We start from the raw sequence: 9,980 nt of genomic DNA, 5'->3' as shown, positions 1-9,980 counted from the left end.
AACTTGTCAGTATTGCAGAAATTGGATTCAACTACTATCAAGGAGCTGAAAATTCTAAGAGAACATTGTGGTGCCCAATTGAAAAAGCTAGATACTGATTTGAAGTCTTCACTGTCAGCTTTCAACATCTCTTACAATGCTAAATCTTTAAATACCTTCCAAAGGCAGACACAAGTCAAGTTTGTCGATGCTTTAATTGCCCATGTTGAAAACCGACTACCTGACACTGGTAAGTTAGCATCTTAAACATTGAATGTGTATTACCCGTGGCGAAGACACTGAAAGCTAACACTGAAGCAAATGATCATGAAAAACAGCTTTCCAAACTTCATTCTACAAACAGCAGTACTAGAGCTCTGTTGCTGGGTCCCACTGTGATTCCTGTGGAAGAAGAAAAGCCCACCTTAAATTCAGGAAACGTTGAATTGGATAGTAAATTTATTCAACAGATTAATTCTGCTCGAGATGAAAGAAATCATGCTCTCCATGTAGCCCAAATTTATCGTGACTTGGCAGAGACAATCCAAAAAGAAGAAAGGAAAGTTAAAGATGATTTAGAACGTTGTGTAAAAAGTGTTCGTAACTTTTGGCGAAACCAGATAATGGAAGGTCAAAGTCGTGCAGGACAAATTTTAAGAGCTGCATTATTTAGACAATAGACAGTATTGCATGCATGTAATTTTTGCTTACAGTGTTGATATTACGTTTCATGCAACACACAATTCCTGTTTATCTCGTGTTGATTATAATTATGCTGTACTGATAATGATAGCTCCTCCCATATTATTAACTCTTGGTTTAATTGTATCCTTTACACTGGTTTAATATCCTTTACACTGGCTTTGTGCAAAACATTTTAAACCTGAATACTTCGAAATAGAGGGCAAATGCTATCTTGATGAAGAAGGCCTTCCTGTTAAGAAGCGCCTCAAGTCTGGTTCCATCCCTACCATATCCCCAAGTCTATACACGGTGGTAGCAGCAAACATCTTCACCATCCAAGAGACCTGCTTCAGAATGGCGAAGACAAAAAAGGGTAAGTAATAGTAAATTGTTTAAACTGTGGATAACACAACATGGCTATATAGGTAGTAGCTACTATTACAGATAGCTGATGAGGCACTGAATCTACACAACAGTTTAACAGAAGACATGCAGCAAAATACACCTTCATTAGAATCCGCTACTACTGAACTGTTAGTACCTGCTACTACTGAACAGTTTGATTCTTCAACTACTGACCAGTTAGAGTCTGCTGTTACTGATCAGTTAGACTTTGCTACGACTGAACAAATGCCTATGGAATAGAAACAGAACCATATACACAGGATAAAGGTTAGTAATGATTATAAGCTAATTTAAATTGTTTGATTTCTAGCAGTATTGGAATACAGTGTGATCATCTTGCAGTACCACCATTGAAAAAGCTTTCACACAAAGGATCAATGAGTTTGACGAATTTTCAAAGCTTTACAACTTCAGTCATACAACCAGCAGCCCATATTACCCACAGGGAAATGGACTGGCTGAACGTATGGTCCAGACTGTCAAGGGACTGCTAAACTAAGGCAGATGACCCACACCTTGCACTTTTAGTTTATCGGTCAACACCATTACCATGGTGTGGATACAGCCCTTCTCAATTGCTGATGGGGAGGAGGACGAGGACTAATGTACCTATGGTGAAAGATCTGTTGGTGCCGCAACTGCCTGATTATCAGAAATTCAGACAGTGTGACAAAGAGTTTAAGATGAGTCAAAAGAACAATTATGACCATCAGCACCGAACACACTCACTGCCTCCTCTACTAAATGACACTGAAGTTTGGGTTACTACTGAAGAGAGACAAGTTCCTAGTCAAGTGATTTCTAGAAGTGACACTCCTCGATCTTATGTAGTTCAAACGGACACTGGAAATGTGAGGAGAAATCGACAACACTTGACAGTAGTACCTGACAGAACTCGGCAATCACAAAAACAGACACCTGCTCCCACCACTACTAGTTCAACTCCCAGAAGTCCAATACTAACCAGATCTAGAACTGGTACTCAAACAAGACCTCCTACAAGATTTAGGAAGGGGGATGTGAGGGCACGGGAGGACACGTGACTGATTTAATATGGCTGACTGTAGTGTAGGCGCCTGGACGCACATGATGTATGATTATATGATTTATCTCTTGTTTCATTGATTGTTAATATTAGTATTATTGAATACCACACACGTTAGGACATTTAAAGAATGTGAGATCACGTTAAGGCACTACCATCACCTTAAGACAGTTTTGGGCTCCATAATGTTCTCTACATTAATGACATTAGTGAAATCTCATTGACCAGCACACCTATTTACACTAACATCCTCCATGCGATTTTCAGTTCATATAAATAACATGTACCAAAGCATATAAAATGTTAAGGGCAATCACCATGAGATCAATTAATAAACAGACGAGCACTGCTATTCTTGTGGCTATATTTCCAAGTGCTGTTGCATTACCATCAGACCATTTACAATCTTCTACTTTACTTCACTAATAAAATGATTCCAAGTTGTTGTAGCAGGCTGTAAGGAAGTGAGTATTGTTGTTTACTACCCAAACACAGTTTCCGAGTAACCATGTCAAATGCTTGTCACACTTGTGTGGCTTCAGCACTTGTGTGACATGATGTACTGCCCTAAAATTGTAGGGTATAGTGGCAATGGATACTGATTATGATAAGCATTTTTTGTCCTTCTTGCATGATCGGATAGTTGCCTTGCCACAGGTGTTATGTGGTATAGTACCCAATGGTTAATTTCTGGTCACTTTTAACATCTGGACATCGGACAAAATCCAGTTGAATAGCGTAGATGTTTGACCATAATGCAATTTGTCCGGACACAGTGTCCCATAAAACACAAAGAAGGAGCCTAATGGCTGAGCTGGCATGCTATCAAAAATAACAGTCACTTGGTTTCCAGGATAGTATACATTCTTACAACCCAAGGGAGTGACCACAAATATACCATCGCCAACCCTCCCGTGTACTGTAACTACAAAGCAGCTGAAGTAAGGCATGTGATATTACCACTATTATTTTCATTTGCTATGCTACAGTGGACATATTCAGCATTCATCTTCCACATGTCCAGTCAATTTTGGCAAGTGTGTAGCCAATTTTGATTTACCAGGACATTGTGGCAGGACAACAGAGAATTCTTACTATAGTCCCATGCTATATACGTACGTATATAAGATGTCCTTTTCAGAATAGCACTGTGTAACATAAAAACTTTAAAACTAGTTCCTTCAAGCAAAAGGCCTTAAAACTGTAAACATTACAATTCACAATCAGACACAGTGGAGGACAAATATTAAGTCTATTGTGTGCATGTGTTGTATACATACTGTGGTATGCTAAAGCACCTGTGGGCCTGAAGTGCTTGTTTACATGCCAGGGAAAAACTCAAGCCCGGTTGCCTTAGCTGCTATCAATAGTTACGATTGTGCGTAAAGGAAAGTAGTAAGAAAGTCAGTCAGTCAGTCAGTAGAAATTACACTAAAGAGTTTGTAGCAAGATAGCACCAAAGGCTAGTTTGATTATACATAACCATTACTACCATGGCACAATGAAGTCATTAGCATGTGAAGTGACTACTGCAAATGAGAATAGTTTCTGGTCAACATTTTACTCATAGGACAAAGTGTACCTGTATAGTACCTCTTAGATTTCAGTGCATGTTTGAACCCACAATGCTCATGTAAACAAACTGCCCATAATTTTACAAACTATGTATTTCCATTTATTATAGTCATAACAGTTTTATGTAAATGCTGTCTATAACTCTCTAATAGAAATCAAAATTGAATACCAATTAAAACTGTCACTGTCTTAAACTTAGGTGAACAACACTACAGTGAGCCACCCATAGTCAAGTTATGTGACGAGCTTTTATCAGGACAAAAGCAGAGAGTAGTTAAAATAAGATGGAAACTGTTTTTACTCTACATTGTCGTTTCAATTATTTGGTACACAAAATGAACATGGCTCTGTTAAACACGTGATAAACAGAATAGTATCCCAAAACAAAACCATCTTCAGGCCATTCTTTATACCAACATCTAACATCAGAACAGTTGAGGAGTTATGTGAGCAGAATTGGAAGTCAGGTGTATGGGCTACTCAAGTTGAGGTTATAGCCGCAGCCACAATATTTTGTGTCCCGATATACTTTATATCTCCATCCACTGAAGAGATGAAGTGGAACGTCATTCATCCACTGAACAATACATCATTTCATTTTTGTTTTTTAAAGGCTACTTTTAGAAACACGTTTTAACAAAGGCATTTGCTTGACTGCTCTATTAGGGTATTTGAGCATTCTATTAGAGTATATGTATTGATCTTTATCACATTTTTCAGCCCGAGGGATAATTTCGGCGTGATATTTTGAGGGGGATCTGGCCCCCCTTTCCGCCACCTATGGTTCCAGGATTCAAAATTTATGGTGCTGTCTTGGTGTTGTACGCACCAATTATAAGAGAAATATTAAATATATTTCAAATAAAAGAAATATTAATAGTAGTAGTTAATGTAGTAGTAGTAGTGTCTTCTTGTCTCTAGTGGTCTCTCATGGTCTCTAGTAGTCTCTCATGGTCTCTGATGGTCTCTCATAGTCTCTGATGGTCTCTAATAGTCTCTGATGGTCTCTCATAGTCTCTGATGGTCTCTCATAGTCTCTGATGGTCTCTCATAGTCTCTGATGGTCTCTCATAGTCTCTGATGGTCTCTGATAGTCTCTCATGTTCTATACTGCCGACAGTACATACTTTCTAATTATCATTTTTATTACTATTTGCTATTACACAATGTGGAGACCTCGTGCAAGTTGTATACATAAGATTAGTAAACTGCAGAAAACAAAATTATTTTTAGCTATTCAGTGTGATAAAATTATTGACGAATGTATACCATTTTTTGAACACATTGTCATTATGTGCATTGAATTGACAGGTTTTGCTTTTATTTTTTTCTAGCATATGACTTGATATCATCCTAATGCATAGTGTTCATCTGAGACATCATTACTCTGTAGCTACTCCCATCCAATGACGCCTGATGATGAGACTACTCAGTTGATCAACTCTAATAGCTGGCTGCATTTTCATGTTGAAATGTAGTCATAAGGGGATCGAGTGAACCGGCTGTAGCTACCTCGTACCTATAGTACCATTTTGAGTGGTACATTTTTTTCCACAGTCAGTTATATTTCCTTTCCATTTTGGTTCATTTTATTGTTGTATTGTGTAATGTACAATCTCACGTAATCAAAGAGTATATTTGTAGCTACACAGCATATGTAATTTGTAAATTGCATGAGTAGTAACAGGAGCTTATAAGCGCCGAAGGCTCAAATTAGCCTTCGGCGCTTATAAGCTCCTGGTAGTAAACGGCGCACTCTACCCTGTGAAACGAGAGGTGAACTACTCTCATAGGTGTCTCGTCTACAGACCCATCATCCTAGGTGGTATAAAATCTATTAGAAGGGATCTAAACGCCGAGCTCTGTGCCTAAAGGGCACTTATAATGGATAAGCTAAGCGCCACCCTCACAGGGAATTGTGTTGGTTGCCGATTGCGAAGACAGGAGGACGAGACTAGAAGTGGACCTCAACACTATGCCTTATCAGGTCTGTAGTAATTAAGGTGGTACTTGACCCCATAACGCCTGGGTGATTTATGGTGGGGAATAATCATAAATTCGCTTTAAATAGAAATAGTTGTTGAGCTCTGGAGACGTTAAGTGAAATTGGAAGTCTTGTTGTGTACTATACATGTGTAAGCAGAATCCATTGCTCATCCCCTAATGGGTATATCATGTGTATTGTTGATATGAGCAATATACACCATCTGCAGCAGAACCCCCATTAAATATTATATTGTGTTTGAAACTATTATTTGAAAGTAATATTTACATTTAAATACAAAATGTCGGATTATTATTACGTGTGTCCCTTAATCCAAAGGATTGTTCGGGTCAAGGTGTTTCTTCCATTTTTTGGATGGCACAGTTGCTCCTGGTGTTTGGCCGTTGTTTCCCTTCATCGTCGCCCTCGCTCTCACTACTGTCACCTGCAACAATCATACCATTTAACAATTTTATGCAGGCTTGATACACACCCTGTTGGACATCTTCATAGATAGGATTGCTTGGTTGTGTGAATGCACTGGTCCCTCCCGTTTTCAATGCACTGAATCCTCCTGTGATAGTTTGTGGTAATTATATACCTCCAGTGACCTATCCAGCGCTTACCATTACTGCCCATTGTCGGTACAGATCCATTACCATGCTGTGTAGCAGGAGAGGTAATGGGTCTTCTCGGGACCTCCACAATTGTAGCTGTGTTGAGAAACATGCAACAGTCCACCAAAACAGTCGTACACAAACCATCATTGGCTGCCAGTGAAAGGCTTTCCGGCAACACGTCCTCCCATATTACTGTGCTTTTTCGTGAATGGGAGTTTAGGCTCTTTTAATCAAGCACCTTATGCTTTGTTTAGGCACAAAGTCCCGTGCTACATGTGTGCCTCCACTCTTGCTATTCCTCACTGCTTCCCTGATATCTGCTGGGCTGCTGGTCAATATACCCGACATATCATCCAGGCAGACGGCAATTGCCTTCCTCCCCTGAAACGTTATCCCCGTTCTGAGGCTCTGCAGCACCTACACAGGGAATAATATGTAGCCACACGCTTAATTAAAGGGCCAGTGTGCTTACCACGTGCATCCCAGCATTGGCTTTTTTTTCGATGGCCCACTCTAAGGCCTCCTCTACCGTGTTTCGCACCATTTCCTCACTGGCATCACCCCTGTCCTGTGTCGGCTCCTTAAGAGGGGATGGGTTTAGTATGGGTAGTACCCTTTCTTCTATGAATTGTTCAAGTTCTTCTTTTAGGTAACCAAATCTACTCTCATCAGCCAACTGCGTAGTGAAAGCAACAAGGGTGAGTCAGTGCGTACATTTGCTAATTAATTCAGTTTCCCAACACTCTCGTTCAGTTGGTACATTTACAGGCCATAACCCTACCTTTTCTGCAAAGTATAAACAGACTGTATATCCTGTCACAAGCCTGGGGTCCACTCCTGGCAGCCTCTGAATTGTCCTATTGAAGAGGTCCCCCTGGAGATATGCCTTTTCCTCTTTAAGTTTGTTTTCAAGGCTTATTGCCAAACCCACTGCCGATGACACGGTTTTACATTTGGCAGCCATGTCGTTGAATGCCCTTGTCTCTTGATTGTTAACAGGCCCCACGGCTGGTTTCTCAAATGGGACCAGTAGTGCTCTGGAACTGTACCTATGTCATACGTAAGCATAGATACAGCCTATTGGAAGTTTACAAACTCCTTATGCTGGAGACATTAAAATTGCAGCACAAAAGTGGAATGGAACGTGGCCTGTGTAGACCTGTACGTAGGTTCCCGGTCAGTTTACCATTGCACAATTGTATCAACATGTCCCCAATATCTTCCATTATTTTTGGGTCATCAAGAGCAAATGGCAGACTGGATTTTTGTATCCTCTCCAGACAGAGGCTGTCTGATGTGCCCTTTGTCTTCATCAGGTGGCTTACTTCCTTTTGTCCAAATATGGACAGGGCACATTGTATAGCCGTGGACTTTCCTGTGCACATACAGTCATACACGAGTTCACGTAACACTCAAATTTACAAGTACGGACATCCACAAATGGCAACAGCAAATGATCAAACACAATGCATACCGGTCTCCGTCTCTCCAAACAAAAAGGGGATGAGGCAGGAGCCATTCAGTTCCAATACAGTGTCATAATGCATTGCCATTATGCCTGCCGCAATGGAGAACACCCCTTGGGTGACTAATTAATAGTGCCATACTCATTATCATGCCTACCTGCAACAAAGTTGTGCTTAAAAACTCCCTTCATGGACTCCAACAGTTGGTTGAGAGCCACACTTGACTCCAGTGACATAGTGATATCACTGTTCAGTGTTAGGGACAAATTTGCAGCCCTTCCCGGAGACAATTCAATGTTTGGTCCCCCGATTGGCTGCCAAGCATACTTTGACTCACATAGTGGAACCTGCATGCCTGAACTGTCTATGTGCACCTCAGGACTGAGAACCCATATAGTATTCCCATCGCTGGTAGGTTGTTTCCCTACGCATGTCAGCCCTTGTTTGACCCTGTTTTGGTCACTAAAAGGAAATGATTTTTCTAGGTAATTGTGGAATTCAGTTAGTTCCCTTTCTGATAGTGCACATGCCAGGCCACCACTTTTGAAGGTTGTCCTTAGTTCTTGAATGAAACGTTGCTTGTACAGCAGACTCTCCGTGGTGTAGTAGCATAACCTGTCAACAAAAAATTTATATAATTATACAACCAAGTACTAAGAATAACAAGAAATGCGGTCGCGATTTCGTCATAAATAAATAATGTTTGAGAAAACTACAAAGCCTAGCGCTTCAATGGTGATTGTGCTTGGTTGTATGTGCTGTGAGCCTAGTAATAACAGTAATTACATAACCAAGTAATAATAATAATAAGAACGTGACGTCATAAATAATTAATTAATGTCCAGACGAAACTGCGTAGTGCACACAAGAACACTCACCGGAATTGAGTTAGACGAAACCCGAACGTCAAATTGAAGTGAGCATTTTTTCTCCGGTGCCTTCGTTAAGCAGGACACTTTTCTAAATAGTGCCTTTCTTCTAACAAACATTGAACTCCTTAACAACAACTTTCCAGCGCAATTCACTCAAAATCCACGTTCAACCCGCAAAACAAGTTGTACACACTGCACGTTAAACAGGTCGCCAAACACGTAAAACCTGTCTGAATACATAGCAACCAGCCGTACACATGCCATTAAAATATTTTTGTTTATTAAGTTTAAACTGAAAACGTTGTCTTCCTGCCTTGAACTGCATTACTTACACTTACAGGTGTTTGAAGGTTAGTCCTAACTAGTTTGTTTACCGCATGGAATGCCATGGTTGGAATAAATTTCTGTCGAAGTACTAGTCTGAATAAAGTGTGTTACTGGTGTTACCAGGCACTGTACTGCTTTCTTCGGATGGGCTAAATGTTTCACAGTTGTACAATTACAGAAGTTATTTTTACGTTATTTTACAATAAAATAACTAGTTGTTTCCTGTTACTTGTCGTACATTTTTGTGTTGTAGTGCGAAGAAACAAGCAGGGCAATGATAGACATAACGCAATGGAGAATAGCGATAGGTACTCATCACCTCCGGTGGAGGCGTAATTCTAATTACGGGTTAACAACTTTAGGTGAGTACCATGTAGACAAATTAATGTTCTTCATTACGGTATCGGTTAAGGTATTCATTACTATGCATGTTTTTATTACTATGCTACTGCTGCTACAAGCAGGTGATGTTGAAAGTAACCCAGGCCCAAACTTTTTAAGGACTTGTCCAAATTGTGATAAAAAAGTGCCGGCAAGAAAAAAGTTGTGTAAATGTGGATACGTGCTTAACAAAAAAATAGGTAGGCCTACTGGCACCACTGGTCGTGCTGTAGGTACCACTGCAGAAGCAGGGTATAAGGTTTCTAATGGCCGTACTGTAGGTACCACTGCAGAAGCAGGGTATAAGGTTTCTAATGGCCGTACTGTAGGTACCACTGCAGAAGTAGGATATAAGGTTTCTAATGGCCGTAGTATAGGTACCTCTGCAGAAGCAGGATATAAGGTTTCTAATGGCCGTAGTATAGGTACCACTGCAGAAGCAGGGTACAAGGTTTCTAGTGGCCGTAGTGTAGGTACCATATAAGGTTTCTAATGGCCGTAGTAGAGGTACCACTGAAGAAGCAGGTTTTCATGTTTCATGTGGAAGACCTGTGGTATATAAATCAAATACAAGTGACAAACTAATCACCACAGATGTGAACTGCGTGTCGTTTAGTGATGAGCTCCTAGCTTTAGGAAACA

The sequence above is a fragment of the Dysidea avara genome, chromosome 14 (assembly GCF_963678975.1).
Source record: "Dysidea avara chromosome 14, odDysAvar1.4, whole genome shotgun sequence".
In the NCBI taxonomy this organism is placed as follows: Eukaryota; Metazoa; Porifera; class Demospongiae; order Dictyoceratida; family Dysideidae; genus Dysidea; species Dysidea avara.
The sequence above is the reverse complement of the archived record's forward strand: the minus strand, read 5'-3'. Positions refer to the sequence as shown.